Here is a 9214-nt window from a genome sequence, read left to right on the forward strand (position 1 = left end):
TACAATACAATGCACACACGAGTCATGTACTGATCAGCGTCGTTTATGGCGCTCAAAAGAATAAGATTTAGTTCATTTTCTTTATTTTCCTTCATCATTTTCATATAATTTTCTTAGTTTTATTTGATTTTCCATTTTTATAATTCACTTTGGTTCTCGATTAGTTTTTACGAGTTTTTCATATTTTTAGTTGATAATTCATAGTTTTAGTTTTATTTTGTTATGATTTCTCTCTTATTTTATTTGTGTTTTGTAGGTGAATAATTAAGTCAATTTCCTCATTTTGGGACTTCCTTGCTCGCGGGCATCATCTCGAGTACACTGATGATGGGGATGCTCGAGAGCGCGGAGTTTGATCAAGCGAAGCGAAGGAGCCAAGGCCTCGTGCACCACACAGGGGTGCGCGTGCGCTGCATAGGGGTGCGTGCGCGCAGACCCAGCTATGCGCTCGCGCGACTGGTGGGTGCGTGCTCACGACCCTGTGCAGCCCCCTTCGCTCGATTTTTCTATTTATAGCTTTTGACTTTCTTTTTTATGACGACTTAAATTTCGTACTTGAGATATAATTTTCCAGAATTAGTAGAGAGAGAAGCTTAAGATTTACTTGTTTGTACTTGAATTTGATCTTAGATTTTAATTTGATCATGAAATTCCTTCATCAATTCAATGAAAGTTTGTAAGATTTCTTTCCTTTGATTTACTTATAATACAATTCTTTCTGGTTTCTTGAATTTTGATTGAGATTACATTCTTTGCTCTAGAATTTGTTGATTGATTAATTTTCTTTTGATTAAGCTTTAAATGAATATGAATTTGATTGAATTTATTTTGTTCCTTAATTTCACCATGATTAGTGAGTAGATTAGTTGCTAGGGAGAAGGGGAAGCATGCTTGATTGATGATTTTTGCTAGTTGATGATGCTAAATTGATTTGAATGTTGCAATTAAATTGGTTGACATAGTTGTGCATGTGATTAATTAAACTTGGAGTGATCAACCTATAAGATTAATCTAGATTGCATTGCAAATTTCAATGACATGAACCCTTGATTTGAGAATTGCTTTAATTGATTGAATTTGATTGTGATTTTCCTTGTTAGCAATTCATAGTGAACCCTAGCTTGGCTTATAGGATTTAGCTTTTGGATTCCTTTGACTGCAACTATTGTTTATCCCTTGTGATGTTGAATCGATTGAGTGATCTATAAATTAGCATAATCATTGAGCTTGCATGTAGAACCTATATCCCTAGTGTTTAGCATATTGAATTCTTCGATTTGTCTAGCTTTTTGACATCTTAATTACCAACCACAACCATTTATATTCTTCAATTTAGCTTGACATAGGCTATAGCATCGTTCCTACTCATTCCTTTGGGTTTGACCCTTGACTTACCATATACTTGTATTAGGTTGGTCGAGTGTTTACAAATTAGGTTTGGCTATAGGGAGAGGTAGATAACGACCTACATTTTCCTATTGTCAAAATTGGGGCCGTTGCCGGGGTATGATATTGGTGCTTTGTTATAGTTGTTGAGTCTATTTCACCTTTAATTGAAAATACAAAAAGATTTTCTTTTAGGCTACACTTGTAGCTGTGCTACCAACCATTTCTTTTGAGATTTTATGCATAGAGCATGTGGTCATTCTCTAGTGCCATTTGATCCGGAAATTGAGAGAACTATTACAAGGTTGAGGGGTGCTAGACGATATTTGAGCCCTAGCATTTCAAGTGAAGAAGAACCACAACAAGAAGAACAAGCAAGAATGGGAGAAAATCCAAGGGTGGCGTTGAAAGAATTGGGGATTCCCGGTGCATATAGATTAGAGAGTGGGATTGCTCCACCTACAACACCGACAAATGACTTTGAAATAAGGCCAATAATGATCACTTTGATAGAAAGGCGACAATTTAGTGGGGCCAAGCATGAAAGCCCACTAAAACATCTTAAGGAATTCGAAAAATATTGCAATACTATCAAGGTGAACAAAATTTCCCAAGAATTCATCCGCCTCAAGCTCTTTCCCTTTTCTCTCATAGGGCGCGCTTTGGAATGGCTAGACAAGGAGGTCATGCCGAATTCTCTAAGGACATGGGACGAGGTTACCAATGAATTTCTATCTCGTTTCTATCCATGAAAGAAAACGGTGGAGGCTAGAGCTTTGATTCAAGGTTTCAAGCAAAAGCTAAGTGAGAGCCTCTATGAAGCATGGGAGAGATACAAAGAGTATCAAAGGGAGTGTTCTCATCACGGAATTCCAACCTATCAAATTATTCAAATCTTCTATGGAGGCCTTAGCCCTCAAGGAAAATCATGTTTAGATGGAGGAGTCGGAGGTCCTATCATGAACAAAACGGAAGAGGAAGTGGTGGACATAATTGAAGACGTAGTGAGGTATTATAGAGATTGGAAAGATGGAGAAAGAGATTCAACTAGCAAGATTAGCTCTTCGGTGTACTCGGTTGATCATCTAAATGTAATTAACAATTTATCCTCACAAATGACAAACTTGGGGAAGGAGATGTCCGCTATCAAGGCAAAGTTTGAAAGTGCCACCTACCAAGTTTCAAGTCTTCCCTCCCAATATAAGGGGAGAGGTATGTCTTCTAATTCTTAACCCCCTCCCTCTTCTAATAACATGCCTAGTGGATGCTTGTTTTATGATGATTGTGGGTCGTATGATCATGATGTTTCTAGTTGCCCTCATGCATGTATGGATGTTTGTGATGATCAAGATGGAAATGCGAATGAGCATGTGAACTATGTGTCAAATAATCATGATTCTAGGTTTGAGAATCAAAGAGGTCAATGGAATAGGAATTACAACAATCATGGCAATTTTGACAACTATAACCAAGGTGGTGGTTATAGGAACCAAGGTTCTCGAGGTAACTATAACAATCAAGGTTATAGTAGCCAAAATCAAAACAAAAATTATGGTAATGAAAACCAAGGTTATGAGAATCATAATCAAGGTAGTGGTAACCATAATCAAGGTTATGGTCAAAATCAAAATAGGGGTAATTGGAACAATCAAGGTAGGGGCAATTTTCAAAACAATGTTCAACGAGGCCCTCTACCCGGATTTGCTCCAAAGGCCTAAAATGATAATTCCTATGTTCAATCCACTTCTTCTTCACATAGAACAAATTCGGAAGAAATCATTGAAAATCAAAAAAAGTTGTTGAACACTTACATGGCCGTAAGTGACAAGAAATTTAATGAAATGATGACTCATAATAAGATTCTTGAAAACCAAATTTCTCAACTTGCCAATGCTTTGAAAGACCATGCCAATCCTTCCTCTTTACCTTCCCAAGGCCTAGATCCCAAGAGACCGGTCAATGCTATTGTCACAAGGAGTGATAAGGTTCTTGAGGAGAGTTTGCCTAGGAAGAGTGAGAGCAAAGAGGGCACAAAAGAAGTCTTGGTAGAGGATGAGAGAGATAGTGCATCTTTGAGTGAGGTTGAGATTGAGAAGCCTAATGAGGTGAGAGTGAAGAAAGAAATTGTGAAACCCAAACTTCCTTATCCACAAAAATTCATGAGACACAAGTTAGACGAACAATTTGGAAGATTCAGACATGCTCAAGCAACTTCACCTTTCTCTACCATTTACAGAAGTTGTCACCCAAATGCCCAACTACGCAAAATTCCTTAAAGACATTTTGAGTGGTAGGAGGACTTGTGATGGTTTAGAGACGGTGAACTTGACCGAGAATTATAGTGCAATCATAATGAACAAGATGCCACCTAAGCTAAAAGACCCCGGAAACTTTTCCATCCCTTGTGCCATTTATAAAATGCAAATTGAGAATGCCTTGTGTGAACTAGGAGCTAGTGTTAGCCTTATGCCATATTCGGTGTACCAAAGACTTGAGCTAGGGGAACTCTTACCTACTAACATCACTTTGCAATTGGCCGATAGGTCAATTAAGTTTCCTAAAGGTAAGGTAGAGGATGTTCCTTTGAGGGTTGGGAAATTTGTTATTCCGGTGGATTTTGTGGTGCTTGAGATGGACGAAGATGCTAATATTCCTATCATTCTAGGGAGACCATTCCTTGCTACTTTGGGTGCTTTGATAGATGTGAAAAGTACTAAAATTTCACTCAAAGTAGGGGATGAGGTGATAGAATTTGACTTGAATGATAGCATGAAGTATCCAAGTTCTTCTTTAGAAAATTGCATATTGATTAATTCTCTTGATCATGTTGTGTTTTTAATGCATGAGCAATTGCTCACTTCTAGCGATGCTCTTGAGAATGTTTTGCTGAATAAGGAAAAGGTAGGTGCTCCTAGCGAGGAGATGGCTTTGTATGAAGATGTGCTCAATGGAAGCTTTGAGGATGTTGAAGAGCTAATGTGTTTCAGCATTTCCAGCCAAGAAGTGTTGTAAATGGCAACATCGAAGGAAGGTAAAGGTGTTCCAATGGTTGAGCTCAAACCTCTTCCATCACACCTTAGGTATGAATTTTTGGGACCCAACTTCACTTTTCCCGTGATTGTTAGCTCTTCTTTGAGTGAGCCTCAAGCTCAAAATTTGTGTGGTGTTTTGAGGAAGCACCGAAGTGCTTTGGGTTATACCATTGATCACCTCAAAGGTATAAGCCCCGCTTTATGTACACATCACATAACTCTTGAGGAGGGTGCTTTACCTTCTATTGAGAGGCAACGAAAGCTACACCCCCAAATGGGAGAGGTAGTGAAGAAGGAGATCACCAAACTTTTGGATGCGGGAATCATATTCCCCATTTCTAGTTCTAGGTGGGTCTCTCCCGTTCACGTTGTCCCAAAGAAGGGAGGTATGACCGTCGTTGAGAATGAGAAAGGTGAGCTCATTCTGACGAGGACGGTCACGGGATGGAGGATGTGTATAGACTATAGACGTTTAAACACATCTACAAAGAAAGATCATTCCCCCCTTCCTTTTATTGATCAAATGCTTGAGAGACTAACAAGGCACAAGTTCTATTGTTTTCTTAATGGTTATTCGTATCCACCCGGATGACCAATAAGAAAACAACCTTCACTTTTCCATATGGTACATTTGCTTATAGGATAATGTCGTTTGGCCTTTGCAATGCTCCCGTGACATTTCAAAGATGCATGATGAGTATATTTGGAGATATGTTGGAAGAGGAGATGGAGGTTTTTATGGATGACTTCTCCGTAGGAGGTGTTTTATTTGATGCATGCCTTGAAAACCTTGAAAAATGTCTTCCAAGGTGTGAGAAGGTGAACTTGGTCTTGAATTGGGAGAAATGTCACTTCATGGTGGAGGAAGACATTGTCCTTGGCCACAAGATCTCTCACAAGGGGATAGAGGTGGATAAAGCTAAAATTGAAGTTATTGAAAAGCTTCCACCTCCGGTAAAGGTAAAGGGAATGAGATCTTTCTTAGGGCATGCCGGGTTTTGTAGAAGATTCATCAAGGATTTCTCGCTCATTGCAAAGCCCCTTAATGATCTTCTTCAAAAAGATGTCGAGTTTGTATTTGATGATAAGTGTTTGGAGGTATTCAATAAGTTGAAGAAAGCTCTAATCTCTACTCCTATTGTTTAAGCTTCAAGGTGGGATTTACCATTTGAGTTGATGTGTGATGCAAGTGATTCGGCAATAGGAGGTGTTTTGGGTCAAAGAGTGGACAAAAAACTTCATGTGATCTATTATATGTCCAAGACTCTAAATGGAGCTCAATAGAATTACACTACAACGGAGAAGGAATTCTTGGCTATAGTTCATGCTTTTGAGAAGTTTCGTTGTTATCTATTAGGTTCCAAGACCATTGTCTTCACGGATCATGCTGCTCTCAAGTATCTTTTTTCCAAGAAAGAGTCCAAGCTAAGGTTGATCCGGTGGGTTCTTGAGTTCCAAACCTTTGACATTGAGATTAGGGATAAGAGAGGAGCAGAAAATGTTGTGGCGGACCATCTTTCTCGTTTAGAAGATTCTCAAACTCATGATGATGGTTCTCCAATTGAGGATAGGATGCTTGATGACTTCTTGTATGCTATTGAAGCAAAGGAGCTCCCATTGCCGATTTAGTGAACTTTCTTACATGTGGGGAGTTTCCTCCTTCCTTTTCTAAGAACCAAAGAATGAAGCTCAAGAGAGAGGCAAGGCATTATGTGTGGGATGATCCTATCTTATACAAGCGAGGGGTCGATGGCTTACTTAGACGTTATGTGTCAAAACGAAGAGGTGCCTAGTGTTTTGAAAATGTGCCATTCAGATCCAAGTGGGGGCCATATGGGTGTCTCTAAGACCGCCACTAAGGTCCTTCAATGCAGTCTATGGTGGCCACATCTCTTTAAGGACTCATGGGGCTTTGTAAAGACATGTGACCGATGTCAAAGAGTTGGGAACATCTCTAAGAGAAAATGAAATGCCTCAACAAGCCATACTCGAGTTGGAGGTGTTTGATGTATGGGGTATTGATTTTATGGGGCCGTTTCCCTTGTCTTTCGGAAATCAATATATCCTTGTGGCGGTCGATTATGTGTCTAAGTGGGTCGAGGCCATTGCCTCCCCAACTAACGACAACAAGGTGGTTATGAAGTTGTTTAAGAAGATAATCTTTCCAAGATTTGGGGTACCAAAGGCAGTGATAAGCGACAACGGTTCTCATTTTATTCACCATGCCTTTCAAAAGATGTTGAGGAAGCATGGAGTCCATCAATGATTTGGCCTCCTACATCATCCCCGATTGAGCGGTCAAGTGGAAATCTCTAATCGTCAAATCAAGCTCATCCTTGAAAAGACGGTTGCGAGGAATCGAACGGATTGGTCGAAAAAGTTGGATGATGCTCTTTGGGCTTATCGAACGGCTTTCAAGACCCCCATAGATACCACTCCATACCGCCTAGTCTATGGAAAGTCATGACATCTCCTGGTTGAAATTGAACACCGTGCTTTGTGGGCAATCAAGAAGATAAATTTTGACTTGGCAAGTGCGGGGGAGAAAAGGTGGTTAGATCTTCATGAGCTAGAGGAGCTTCAGCTTGATGCCTATGATTGTGCTAGTGTACAAGTCTCGTTCCAAGGAAACACATGACAAGCTTATTGAGAAGAAAGATTTTTGTGTTGGCGATAAGGTTCTTCTCTACAATTCAAAAATGAAGTTGTTTCCCGGAAAGCTCATCTCAAGATGGAGCGGTCCCTATTTGGTCAAGAATGTTTTTCCAAGTGGTGTTGTAGAGGTCTCAATGATGGATTCTTCTTCTCCGTTTAAGGTCAATGGCCATCGTCTCAAGAAGTATTTCGACGGTGCTTTTGTTGGCCTTGTTCACTCATTGCTTCTCTGACAACCACCTTAATTGGTGGAGGATGTCGAGCTATGACGTTAAACAAGCGCTACCCGGGAGGCAACCCGGTTTTCTAACCTTTTTCATTTGATTTTACGAATTTCTATATTTCTTTAATCCTTGAGAATTTTTCTTATTTCTCTTTATTTTTGTTTGTTTTCTTGATTTTAGGTACCATGAGATTGGATCGAAGAAAATTTCCAACAATTTTTGTGTTACTTCAAGATTTCACGAGGTTTGGTTAAGTTTAGGTGGAAAAGCTTGTTGGGGTTTTATGCTCTCATGTTTGAATTTTTATTGATTTTCTACTCTTTTTCGAATGCGCTTTGAATTATCTCATTATGAAAACACGAGAGTATATACATGGCCGAAATATTCTTGCTTGGTGCACGCGCATCATAGGTTGCGCGCGCGCACCAAAGGAGTCACAAAATTACACTAAGTTTGACAAAATTTGACGGTTTTTGAACCACCCCCGTACCCCCTTGGTGCGCACGCACCGCCATCACTGCGCACGCGCACCACAGGGGTCAGAACTTTTGGTCTCTTTTGGTGCGACACAAGCAAGAATCAGCCCCCCTAGCCCTTACCTGGTGCGCACGCACATCCTGGCTGCGCGCACGCACCAGTGTTTTTGGCCAAGCATCGCAGCCCCAAGTCTCGCTCAGCACCCCCTGCTGTCGCTGGTGCGCACGCACCGTCGACAGTAGCTACCCTCCTTTCTTCGCCCCTTTTTCATTCCCCTATCCTCCTTTATTCACCCCATTCTCTCTCCTCGACCTCCCCTTCATTCTTCTACTCTTACATTGCCATCAAAACCCATAAATCTCTTTAAAAACTCAAGCTTATTCACCCTTTTTATTATTAATTCATCACAAACTACATTAACCTCACCTCAAAGCTTTCAAAAAAAAAAAAAAAAATCTGAAATTTTCGATTCTATTTTCGAAAATTTGGGGCTAATTCGAATTATTGAGGATTTGTTTTAGTGCTTGAATCTTGTCTTTGGGTGTTCTATTTGTTCTTTAATCTTCATTTTGGGCAATTTACAAGTAATTCAAGGATTCATTGAGGTATAATTTCTTATTTTCTTGTCATCTTCTTCCTCATTGTTCAAGCTTGAAACCCTTGTTTTTGCTTTCATGGTAGAACTCGATTGTTGGTTCTTTTAGCTTGTAATTTGTGTTGAATGATGTTATTGGATGTTAAATTGAAGCTTTTTCATGATGAATTTGTATACCTTGCTTGATTCCTTGATTCACCATTGTTGGTCATTTTCTCTCTCATGAGTATTCTTTATGATGGTTTTATTGGTTTGATAATTCAATGTTTGAGATTATTTTGCTCAATTTGATTCATGATTTGGTCTCTTGTGTTCAATTTTGCCTTTAATCCATGCCTACTTGCTTCAAATTCATGATTCTATATCAATGGCATTGTTCATATGTAACCATCTCTTGTTTCTATTTTGAGATAATTGCATTTGTGCTTGATTCTTAAGCAATTACTTATGCTTATTATTGAAATATGACAAATGTAAAGATTTGCTCATGAGTTGTTTTCCTTCTTGTAGATGGCTCCAATCCGTCAAAAGAAGCGGGCAAGATCAAGTTCAAGCAAATCTAGGCATGTTGTTCCACCTCCACCTGAGGTAGAAGAAACATACGGCATTGAATTTTCTAAAGAATCACATTAGGATCGTTTCAAGCGTCAATCCAAGAGGAAGCTAAGACCAACAAGATTCTACGATCAAGCAAAAACCAAGTTTCTCGGAATAGATGAGGACGTTCGCCTTCTTGCAAAGGGCCTTGATCTTTTACAGTTTTTGGATTTGAGCGCCCCTACTTATGCTAGGGTGACCTATGAATTTCTTTCTTCTCTTGAAGTAATCCAAGAACTGGGTGAAAA

General features: G+C 39.6%; 1 non-coding gene across 1 annotated transcript; it reads right to left on the bottom strand.

Moving 5' to 3' along the window:
* Positions 1-2151: 2151 nt before the first annotated feature.
* On the bottom strand, positions 2152-2257 carry LOC145583570 (small nucleolar RNA R71). Its single transcript, XR_014100205.1, has one exon. It is a non-coding gene; the product is annotated as a small nucleolar RNA R71 (small nucleolar RNA).
* Between the last annotated feature and the right edge of the window lie 6957 nt (positions 2258-9214).

This window comes from Chenopodium album, chromosome 15 (assembly GCF_948465745.1).
Source record: "Chenopodium album chromosome 15, dcCheAlbu1.1, whole genome shotgun sequence".
NCBI lineage: Eukaryota > Viridiplantae > Streptophyta > Magnoliopsida > Caryophyllales > Amaranthaceae > Chenopodium > Chenopodium album.